Below are 12,886 nucleotides of genomic sequence, written 5' to 3' on the forward strand. Positions count from 1 at the left end.
GAAGCCATACTCGTTTCGTATTATCCTTTTAATATATAACTATAGTATCTCTAAATTGCTTTTTTCGTTTTACGTACGTATATCTTCCTCCTAGGACAACATAACCTCCTCGGAACATATCAGGGGCTCAATATTCCCGACTGTTCGCCTTGCTCTAATAAAAACAAATGATCGCAGATAGCACCAACAGCAGGGCACTGAGAGTTGTTCCCAGAAATATCTCAGATCTCGAGAAGGGAAGTAAAGGCAGGGCATAAGCTGCGTTTCCGCGGAAATGGGAAGCACTGAGGTCAAGTCTCAGCAGGGATAATGAGGCTCATGTCATACACCACCGTTATCGACCTATGCAGGGCGAATGAGGCGCAGATGAAGGATCGGAGCGGGATGGCGGGAAGCTGCAGCAAGGCGCTACGAGGGATCTTCCTGCCGCAAACAATCCACGAGCCATCGATTCGGCCGCCAATAGGAGGAGCGGCTTAGGTTTCTTGCATTCTGCAAACCATAATCGATATTAGTGCCGCCTTCCTTTCATCTATAGAAGCCTCATAGACGACCCACGCAAAGAGATGCACGTTTATTTTTCCTGCCTCTTTCACGGCACGATAAGAAAACAAAGTTGATGAATCAAAAACTCTGGTATCCTTTTTTTTTCATTGGTAATATTAGAGGGATGCGAATTATGAAAGAACTTTCTTTCCTCTCTCTTTAGAAGAACAGTTTTTTTTTACAGCTGCATGCGTGTCTCCACGTGAGTCATGGGTGTCACGTATGCTCAAGAGGCATCATAAGAATGCAGTGTGAATGGAAAGAGTACAAGAACTTTACAAGAAAATATCGAAATACAGGAACTTAATTTTACTGTCTACACGGGGTACAGCAGGTGGGCCAAGACAAGCATGACAATTACGATGATAATGATGACATTAACCGGACCCTAAACAAGTGTAACAATTTTGTACAAACGCACTGAGTTGTTAGGGTATACGTTCAATGCTCATTATGTTACGCAACTAAGTACTCCGCGTAATGTGTGTAATTAATTATTGTATAGTATTTCACTACCCAGATTGCGAATTCAATAATTCTTCGGAATTCGTGGTGAAAAAATTATGATCGTAATAGTTGTAATGTTGGTAAACTTATATCGATAAAAAAAAGTAACAGAAGGAGAATACAAAACGACAATTTACCACTGCAGTCAAGCACTTCCGCCCGACATCAAGTGTGGTCTGCCTGTGTTACAACGTGCTCCTCGTTGGCGCGAGCCGTACGGTCAATGTTGGTCTCGAGCTTTACACGAACAGCATAGACCACCCTTGTTGCGTTGTGAGCTGCAAATCTAGCTATCAGCGAGATGTGAGGGTGCTACATCGTGTCCCTCTGCAAGGCAGCAGACGAGCGGAATAGCCACAGCCCATCGTGCTACCAGTATCCGATCAGCGCCATTATCTGCGCGTTGCACCGTCGCTTCAGACCGGAGCGTTACTAGCACATTACTGCACGGTGTATTACCGCACCATGCAGTACGCTCATGCCACTCACGTTAACGCTGAAGTCCATTCGTCACAGCGGTAGCAGTAATAAGGAGGTGCTTTGTTTACGCCTCCCTCTAGCCGTTAAAACAACCAGCTAGCCTGCGCTTACCAGAACATTAGACACACTCGGCGCTACGACAGAACGCCCTCAACGCATACTCCTTGGATAGAAATGTATGGCATGGGAATAAATGACCTGGCGGCTAACGCGGAAGTTGGAAAGGCTTAACGCGATGACTCATATGCACCGGAAGCAGACGACAAGATGTCACATCATGACACAGATCCAATGAAGGTGGAGCTTAGCCACGACTGCTTGGCGAACAAGTTGTGGAAAAAAAGCATGGCTAGAGAGGAGGGTAACATGTAATCGTCCGTAGCTATATTAATAAAGACGGTTCACGGCGCCAATGATTTGCTCTAGCGGTACCCTATGCATCTACAAGATTTGTCCAAACCGTTCCAGAGACCCTTTAAGGTAATGGTGCCTATACCCACTCCAGGAGCTTGGCTGAGAGTCGGAATAATTGTATAAACGGACTGCCGAGACATCCCATCATCATTTTTTTTCAAGCCAAGCTTGTATTGCCTCACTCGTGTCGGCGTCGGTGTTAATGTTGGCATACAAAAGAACCCAAGCCGCGCGAAAATAAAAATTGCTCGTCCGGCTGCGGAATGAAACCACCGACCTCCGGGTTGCGAGACCACCACGATAACCGATTCAGCAACTGTGGGTATATTTTTTCTTTATTACATGGCAAACAAAACTGAAGATATATTACAGTGCGGACATACCTACACACTTAAAACACAGGCAAACACACACATGCGTCCAACAAATGCATCGAGTCAGGCAGAGGTTCCTGCGCAGCGTACTTACTTCTTACATAAGCTGCACTTTCATGAAATAATGGTCTTGTAGATCGCGGGCTTTCGGGCATGACGATCACACAGTCTAGCTCTCCATAGGCTGTGTAAACCCAGTACTATGAACATGTCATAGGGAGGCCCACCAGTAATCTTAAACGGTAGGAACCTAATTGCGCATGGAGTGATGTCAGTGTCCTTTTTAAGCGGCCGTTGGAGAATGTCCCAGAAAAAAAGTCACAGGCATGCGCGGCACACGCAGCATAGTCACATTGTAAGCCGGTGGAGCGGCTCAAGAGTAGCTTCAATTTTGGCACCATGAACAACAGCGTCGTCTCGGCAAAGTCTCTTCACCTCGTTTCGACGAGAATGATCTAAACTGTCCTCCCGGCGTCGAAGGCGAGCTGCGGCTTGTAATGCTCTCTGCACAAAAGTCTGCTGAGACAAATGATGCCTGGTTGTAGCCGCGCACGTAGCTCTACGGTTCGCTTCTTCAGCAGTGGTTCGTACCTTGCGAGGAGACGCCATAACGTGTACCGAAGAGGTACCCAGAATACGTGGCGCACATCTCACATCGGGATCGCGTTGATTGCGCGCCTCGTCTGAATCGCATCTCATTGTCTGCGCCTGCGCACGCGGCGTTTGCAGGCGCGTTAACTAGATGGCGCCACCATAATGGCCGAGGGTCGGGTCGTCTGAGCCTGCGTGCCTGCCTTGGGCGCGTCTATAGGGCATTTTTCTGGTGCATGATAGCAAGCGCTTGCGTGGCTCAGTGGTAGAGTGGCTCCCGCGCAGCGGGCCTGGGTTCGATCCCGGCGGAGACAAGGTACTTTTTTCGCATTTCCGGCGATAGCGGTTACGCGGCGGCGGCACCATCGCGAACCGAAGCGGCGATTATAATGAGCCCATAAGAGCTTACGCTGTAAAATTGGAGAACGCTTAAGCTTCGCCTTTGAGAGTGGAATGAGATGTCGTTATCGGGACCCATTCGCATCGCATTTTTCTTCGAGTAGGCTTCACTGCAACACAGAAGGTGGGAAAGCCAGCTTACAAAGAGCAATCTTAAACAGATTCCTTTAAAGTCGGCTTCACTTTCAAGCAGAAATCCATTGCTGGGAACACGTTTTTTCAGAGGCAATATAAGTCGTCTTACATTAAAATGTGAAGGCCCTGGGAGCTTTTTTATTATTTTATTGTTTGCTATTGCCCCGACCCGCGCACGTGTCCAAAACTCATTATGCAGGCTAAGTCCCAATTTGACCTGCTGAGGATGCCAGCGCCATCTTAATAATTTTTTGGAAGTAGCCTACCGAAGCGCGCCGCTGTTGGTATGGTAGAAATGCAGGCAAAAGGGGTTTGCATTTGAGTTTACTTGTAACAGAATTATGTTTTCTCGTACATTCAAATAAGAGTCCCACGCCACCATGTCTGTAGCTTTTGCTACAGACATGGTGAAACGGCTCCACGGTAGCTCAATGGTGAGAGCAGCGCACGCGTAATGCGAAGACGTGGGTTCGTTCCCCACCTGCGGACGATTGTTTTTTCATCCACTTTAATTTCTGTTAACTTATCATTTTCTTTAATTCGATTAGTAAGTACAAGTGATTTCCCCTATGTTGTCCTTGGTGTCATTGTTTGTTGGCTTCTAATGATGCGCCCGTTAAAGGGGGATTTTATATTCATAAACAAGTAGACGCGGCACCCGCAGCTGGCGCGCGTGATCACACCATAACCCCAGCCAATTACAGGCCATAACCTCAGCCAATTACACCCTTTCCACCCTCCCTCCGGAGGGTGGAAAGGGTGTGATCGCGTGTTCGCTCGCCTCACGCCCGCCATTTCCCACCAGTTCAGGCTCGGCAGTCAGATGGGGAGGCCGCGTTTGGTTCTTTCTGACGAAGAGCAGGCTTTGTTGAAGGAACGGCAGCGGCAGCGGGCCCGTGACCGTCTCAAACGCTGAAAAACTAACCAACCCCTTTCCTAATGTTGGACAAGCTACGCCTGCGCCCCTGTTCCCGGTAGGGGAGGGCTTTCAATTTTTACAGTGTAAGCTGTTATGGGCTCATTCCAATAGCCGTTTCGGGTCGCGATAATGCCGCCACTGGCGTCCGCCGCGTTACCGCTATCGCCGGAAACGCGAAAGAAGTACCCGATTCCCGCCGGGATCAAACCGGCGCCCGCTGCGTGGGAGCCTGGACACTCTACCACTGAGCCACGCAAGCGCTTGCTATCGAGCCACGGAAAATACCCTAAGGCAAATGCAGGGTGAGACGACTCGAGCCTCCGCCAGTATTGTGGCGCCATCTAGGCATGATGCCTGCAAACGCAGTGTCCGCAGGCACAGACGACGATATGCGATTGAGAGAGAGAGAGAACAACTTTATTTAACAATAGACCCCAGTCCGGGTCCACCGCGATTGAGACGAGGCGTGGAATCAACGTGGTCCCGAGCTTCCAAGCCTCCACCAGTATGGTGGCGCCATCTAGTTAACGTGCCTGCAAACGCGGGGCGCCCGACATGTAAGTTGTAGTTGTGAGGCTTGATCGGGCTCAGCAGACTGCTGTGGAGAGAGCATTACAAGCCGCAGCTCGCCGTCGACGCCAGGCGGACAGTTCAGATCGTTCTCGCCAAAACGAGGTGAACAGACTGCCGAGAAGACGCTGTTGTGCATGGTGCCTACATTGGAGCTACTCTTGAGCCACTCCACCAGCTTACGCTGTGACTGTTCTGCGTGTGCCGCGAGGCCTGTGGCTTTTTTGCTTAACTGATACACTCTAATAGCCACATGAGTGACTGCTTCATAAATATCTCTGAGATACTATTCAGAAATAAACCTGATGGTTTTCTATCACGGTTTCTGTATTTCCACTGGGATTTCGAAGCGCCTATAGCAATGTGATGCTAAATCTATGCTTAGATTTCAAATTAAATGTTTTCATGCAGATAACTGTACACAGAAAAATAAAAGTAGATAAGTCTTCTGTGACATCTCTCAGGAAACAGTTACTCTTGAAGATGTTAAACAAATAATATTTCAGCTGCAGCGTATACACGCTGTCATGGAAGCCTTCGTCAACGAAGCCCACATCTATACTGAAGGGCTCAGCGTAATTAGGGCACTCAAGCAAGTAAGAACAACCCATCGTATTTGTAAGCAATTTCACAAACTTCACAAGTCTTCATGCACAAACATCATTCTCCACTGGGTGCAGGTACACGGTAATGACCAGAATAATGACCTCGCGGACCGCAACGCTCACTGTTTCTCGCCACCTCTAACTCCTCCTCTCTCCCTTCTGTGTGGCACCCTCTCTGCTCTCATTGCTCGGAAATATATCTTTCAGCGGGGCACGCCAGGCCTCATATCGCCACGTGCTTCTTTCCCCAAAATCGTTATTGGGTGGAGGTAGGCTCTCTCCGGAGACATTGGGATGGATTGTGCCTTACACCAGCGATCACTTGGTGAACGATATATAAATACATTAAGCAGTGTCCGAAGTACTCCGCTCTTGCGACGGCAGCGGATGCCTGCCATATACTTCGGACATTCCCTGGGATGAAGACATTCCGAGGAAGGGTACTTAGGCATGAAGATTGACACTATAAGCGATGTCCCTTATTTATTGACAACATATTTTATAAGGCACTTTTGCAGTATCTGCATGAACGGGTGTCGATGCTTACATGTATTTCATTGCGACATTAGGCCTAGTGGTCGCCTAGGCAAGAAAAAAATGTATTGATAGTCACAGGTGAACACAGCATCCCGTAGTCAACCGTTTCCAGCACATACCAACATTAATTTAACAAGAAACATTGGTGTCTACACCTCGCCTCCGTCACACTTTGGTGGAGGTGCGCAGTACGTTATGCCTCGCAACTGAACTCCGCAGCGGCCATCGTTTCGGACATCTGTCTGCAATAGCGAAACACACGGTGCTTACAACAGAACCCGCCACTTCAATGGCCGTGCTAGTACCACCCCGGGATCCTGGCACATTCTGCGGTTCCGTTGAAGCGGACGTTGAAAACTGGCTGGCGCAGTACGAACGTATTAGTGCTAACAACCGATGGCACCCTACCACGATGTCGGCAAATATTATATTCTATTCGAAAGGCACGGCGAAAATATGATTCGATAACCAAGAAACTGAGATTGGGAGCTGGGACACGTGCAAAGAAAAATTACGAGACTTCTTTGGGAAGCCCGCTACGGAATCTTACGCCACGTACAAAGAAGACGCTATGCCGACAGGCCCATGACGAGATACCGGAGGACCACAAGATTAGGCATATCTTGAAAGGGATCACCAACGACGCCTTCAACCTTGTAATGTGCAAAAAGTATTCTACATTCGGCGCTATTATAAAGGCGTGCCAGCGCTTTGAGCAGGCTAAAAGCCGGCGAATTGGCCACACGTTTGCCCGGCTGCCCTACACAGCGCCAACGTCCTCTTGCGAAGACGACACGGCAGCACAGCCGTCATTCCGACCAGATCAGCTGACACGGCTTGCACGCCGCGAACTTGAGGTCATGACCCCTGCCCCAGTTCACGCCCGCGGTGACTCGAGCTCGATTACGACTCCATTTGTCCAAGCCATTATCCTGCAGGAGCTCGCTACTTGAGCACTCACTCCGTGTGCATCGTGGCCAGCCCGACACAAACTTCGTGGCGTCCGCCCTCATCCAATCAAGAGCAGCGATTCCGTACACGATATCGCGACCCTGTTGCGAGGCGAACCCCTGACGATCGACCGATATGCTTTAATTGGCACCGTATCGGCCACGTCGCCCGTTACTGCGCCACCCGCTAATCCTCGCCGCCTCGAACGCCGTCTACCCCTTACCGCCGCCCTTACAGCAACCGCTTCCCATCTTCAGTCCACCCGTCTTTCCCCATCAGCGATGCTCCCAGAAGGATAAATAGCCGCTCCCCGTCACGGCGTGGTCATCTGTCACGCTCGGCTCGAAGGCGTCATCCATCGTCCCCCTTTAGCGCTGCACGTGCTACCAGGAAAGCTAAACAGTGATGCCACCCTGCATTGATGACTACCACCACAAATCCTTATATGACGCTGCCGACGAGACGAGGCTTGTTAGACGTTGATGTTGATGGCGCCACTATTTCTGCGCTAATTTACACTGGGGCGCACATCTCTGTAATGAGTGCAGATCTTCGTCCTCACCTTGACAAAGTGCTCACGCCTTCAGTCCAACTTGCCGTCATTGAGAAGTGCCTGTTACTGCGCCCGTTTGAAGTCTTCACGCGACATTCCCGATGGCGACTACGTCTTGACTCCGATTACTGATGTTTTGTTAGTCCGTGATGTCGTCCTTGCTCACAATGTTTCTGTTGCTGCCAATACAGTGGTCGATCCCCTTCTCAACGTCAGCCTGTCGACTAAGGTTATCCCGCAAGGCAAATCGCTGGCCACCATTCTCGCCCTGGAACCCTGCAAGATTGCCACTTTGGATGCAGATGCAGTCCTGTATTCTCGTAATCTCAGCTCAGATGGCCCAGAGCTTCTGCTTGTCCTACCTCGCCATCTACGCTCCAGTGTTCTTCACCAGCTTCCCGGCGTGCCAATTGCCTGTTACCTAGGTATCTCTCGTATACTTACGGCCGTATGCGACGTCGGTTTTTCTGGCCTGGCATGTAAAGTTTTGTGCTCCGCTACGTCGCTGCTTATGAACGATGCCAACGCCGCAAGCGCCCTTCAGCGCTACCTGCAGGTCACCTACAACCTTTTGATATCCCTGCATATCCATTCTTCCGCGCGTCGACCTTGACATTCTAGGTCCTTTCTCTACGCTAATCTCGGAAAAACAAAAGGGTTGCGGTCACGACAAACTACGCCAGGTGTTCGCAATCACCAGGGCTTTGCCGACAAGCTGTTCTACAAACGTCACTCACTTTCTCCTCCATGACGAAATTCTTCATCATGACGCCCCTCGACAGCTCCTCACCGATCGCGCGAGATACTTCCTCTCAAAAGTGGTAGATGACATCCTCCGTGCCCGCTCGACTGAACATAAGCTCACCACCGCTTATCATCCACAGAAGAATGGATTGACCGAGCGCCTGATCCGAACGCTAACTGAAATGCTGGCCATATATGTTTCACAGATCACTGTGACTGGGACTGCACGTTACCATTTATTACCTTTGCGTACAATTCGTCACGACATGACACCACTAGACATTCACCGTTTTATTTACTCTTTGGCCGACTTCCTGCATTGCCATTTGAGACTCTCCTTCCTTTCGGATCCTCGCTTGACTTCTGAATACGTTAGTGACGTCGCTGATCGAAGCCCGTGCAGCTCCTCACCTTGCCCACGACCGACTTTCTGCTTCGCAAGAAGCCTAAAGTCTAGTTAGGACAGCCGACACAGAAGCGTGCACTTCATGCTTGGCTCCCTGGTCCACCTATGGTCGCCATGCCGCCGCATTAGGTCTATTAGAGAAGCTCCTCTCACGTTACACCCGGCCCTTCAAGGTTCTGCATCAGCTCGGTGACGTTAATTACGAGATTGTACTCCTGGGTGCTGCTTCTTCGACCTCCTCGCTACCAACTGATGTTGTTCATGTTTCGCGGCTGAAGCCATATTGCTCTTCTAGCTCCTCGCCTTCAAGAGAAGTGCAGGACGGCGCTTCCGCCGCCGGAGAGTGATGTTGCGGAGCGATCCATACATAGATGAACGTGATGCTTGGCAGAGCTACAAAGAGGACGATAAAGACGCTTGCACATGGAGCGGATCAACATCTTCTCAACAACAACATCTTCTCTTGCCCTAGCCTGCCTTTTATGTATTCTGTAAATATCTCCTTTGCCTACATCTCGCCTCCGTCAGAATATCTTCAGTAGCATACGAGAGTTTTTGGCCAATTACCTACTTTCCTGGTATTACGCACTATTTGACGTCAGTGATTTATTCAGTCTTCCACATTAGCCTCAGTCGCCCTTAGTTGCGCTGGCTAACACTTCACTGGCTTTTATGTTTCATCATCATCGTCATCATCATCATTATATTTTCCGACCACTGCAGGACGAAAGCTTCCTCCCAGCGATCTCCAATTACCCCAGTCTTGCACTAGCTCATTACTACTTGCGCCTGCAAATTTTCGCATTTCATCGCCCCACCAAATTTTCTGCTGTCTTCGACTGTGCTTCCCTTCCCTTGGTACCCATTCAGTAACTCTAATGATCTACCGATTGTCTGCCCTACGCATTACATGGCCTGCCCAGCTCTATTTCTTTCTCCTAATGTCAGCTACAAAATCGGCTATCCCCGTTTGCTCTCTGATCCACAACGCTCTATTCCTGCCTCTTAACGTTACGCCTAACATTTCTCGTGTCATTGCTCTTTGCGCGGTCCTTACCTTTTTCTCGAGCTTCTTAATTTGTTAACCTCCATGTTTCTGCCCTATATGTTAGCAAGGGCAGAATGCGACGATTGTATACTTTTCTTTTCAATGACACTGTTAAGTTTCCAGTTGGGTATTTGTACACATGTGATTATAACAACAGACTGGGAATTTACCGGCGTTATAATTACATGTGTACAAATACCAAAATATATGCACGTACGCACGGCCTTCCCCGTAGCTTAATTCTTATAGCATTGCAGGTGTCATGCTTGAGGTTGTTGGTCTGCTTCCCACACGCGACAAAGTTTTAAAGCCAAAGGCTTTCTTTGGCTTTTTCGTCCGTTTACGTGGTTGGTGGTTGGACTTTCCCTGCCGATGCACAGACGCCGATGCAAATGTCACTTGCGCTAGTGTAACTGAGTCTGGGGCCACTTTGTAGCCGAAAGCCAACTATCATACTTCTTTGAGACGCACATATTGGGAACATATTACTAGTCACATATTTACTGGCGAACGGGTCTACCTATCCAGAAGCGTTTGGCTGTTCGCGTACATTAACAGTAATTGTCGATGGTTTCTTCTCAATTCTATCATCTCCTATTATCATTTCTCTTTTCTTTATTAGGGATAGAATATTCATTGTAAATTTATTGCATACTGTTAGGACGTCGGATCGTTGAACCTTGCGCTTGCTGCCCGACATTACGATGTGGTAGGTCATGAGCATCAGGAGACCTGGCGGCCGGGCAGAGATAAGATTCGTCTTTTGCAAAAAAAAAAACATAAAAATTTATTTACATGTTGAGCGAGTGAAGGATAACATAGAAGAGTACGAAATGTACATGGCGGGGCCGCTTATATTGCCCCTAGCATTCAATAGAAGTCGTCATTTGCCCCCTTGTAGATAGATAGATATAGATAACATTTATTAGAAAGAAAGGGTTTTGTCTTGCCCCGATGGGGCATCGCTAATGGTCGGGGCCCCTAGTCCAGGGCTGCGCTGGCTCTTGCCATTTTCTCTGCTCTCTGGATCAGCTTGAGCTGGTCGTCGAGGGCCGATCTGGACAGCAGTGCCTCCCATTGCTCCCTCGTGGTGTTCGTGCCATGATGTTCTAGGTTGTGTAGCGTGCACTCCCACGTAATGTGGAATAGCGTTGGTGTGGCCCCGCACCACGGGCATTCGTCCCTGTAGGCTGTGGGGTGCATGCCTCCTGGTAGGCGAGTGGGTTGGCTCTGAATCAGGTTAGAGATGCCATTGTCTTTGCTCTGGTTAAGATGGAGTCCTCTCCGAGTCAGGTGACAGGTTCATCTCTTTCCCTCCGGCTAGGATAGGGGATTTCCGCCCCGAGGTTAGCTATGCACTGTTTTAGAGCACGCAAAACGCAACACCGAGGTGTGGCATTCGACGTCAACAGGTAGCACGTCCCATTACTGCACAACACTTATCTCTACGAGATTAACCTCTCGTGGCCGGCCTGAAGTCGGCGGTGGTGGGCAGGCACCATGGCACACCAAAAGATACTAGATGGGATTAACGCACCCCACATTACTTTTGTTGAAGTGGCGATTCATAACCACATCTATAATTACTAATTGCAATATATATCTTATGAGCATTTGTATTATGAACGTCATTGTACTTACCTGTACATATCAATCATCATTGCTTCGCACCTTCATCTTAGGCGTACTAGCTCGCTTTTTTTAATATAAACCTTTGGTTCAACAGTTGCTTCTCAAGTGGTGGATATTCTTTAAAATCCCTTTGTCCTTGACCTTTCCACATATCTCTGCTGGAGCTGCTTTCGGGACACCGATTACGCAAAGCACCGACCGACATATCAGAAGGCTAGCCAGCAAAGTCCAATGGTCCGTTTCAAGTACCAGCCGCTTCTCCCTCTTGGACTTTACAAAGAATGAAAATGTCAGCGCAGTCCTGATATGTTCGCTGGCCTGCCTGGTGATGACGTTGAAGGCTGGCTGGTAAACTGCGATCAATTAAGCTCCTTCAACCATAGGGACGATGTTTCTAAACTACGTAACTTTGTCTTTTACGTCACTAAGGTCGCCAAGACTTGGTTCAAGAATCACGATCGCGACTTCCGTTATTGGTGTTCCTTCTAAGATCATCTTTGGCGGATTGTAGGCAGGCTCACGGTCCGTTCAGAAATTGCGAAGAAGAAGCTCTCTGAGCAGGCTCAGCATTACGGCGAGTCGTACACGTCGAGCAGTAAGAATGTCTCGCGCCTTGCCATCGCGACAACAACGCTTAGCCAGAAACTGATCGTGTGTGCAAACTTCTCAAGGGTATCGAATCTGCTACTTTTAACGCGCTAGCGGCACAAAACGTCGTGATAGTACATGTACACAACGTCAGGCGTCAATGTCTCGATGCCTTGCAGATGATCTGTTTGCAATCCGACTCATCGAACAACCCTCTGACAAGCACTGTTGTGCTACCAGCTCTCATTCATGAGGAACGGCAAGCACACAATCTGACAATCAGTAATTTCTCCTATGTTGTCCTCGGTGTCGTTGTTTCTTGCCTTCGTATGATATGATTAATAAAATCGGGCCCGTCGGTTCCTTTTCTTATCATTATTACATAACGAGGGTCTCGAATCCAGCCAATAATGATGCCTTCAGGTAGCATGTGTGGGTTTTTTGACCACTTGCCTTCACCACAAAAAAAGATCCCGTACTCGTGACATCTGCGGCAAAAAGGATGTTCCACATCCGCCGCCAAGGTTTGTGCGTCGTGCCGCTGGCTAACACTCCAAGGGTTAATTCGAATAGTAAAACATAAATACACCAGAAAATTGATGGGAATACGCCTCTGTGGTAGCTCAATTGCTAAGAGCATCGCACGCATATTTCGAATACGTGGGATCGTTCCTCACCTGCAGCAAGTTGTTTATTCATTTAGCATTTCTATAATTCACTTAGTACAAGTAATTTCCCCTTTGTTGTCCTTGGTGTCGTTGTTTGTTGGCTTCTTATGATATGATTATTGAAATCGGGCCGCTCGGTTCCTTGTATTCTTGTTCATTTATATATATATATATATATATATATATATATATATATATATATACATGAAAAAGGTCGGT

This window comes from Dermacentor silvarum, chromosome 6 (assembly GCF_013339745.2).
Source record: "Dermacentor silvarum isolate Dsil-2018 chromosome 6, BIME_Dsil_1.4, whole genome shotgun sequence".
In the NCBI taxonomy this organism is placed as follows: Eukaryota; Metazoa; Arthropoda; class Arachnida; order Ixodida; family Ixodidae; genus Dermacentor; species Dermacentor silvarum.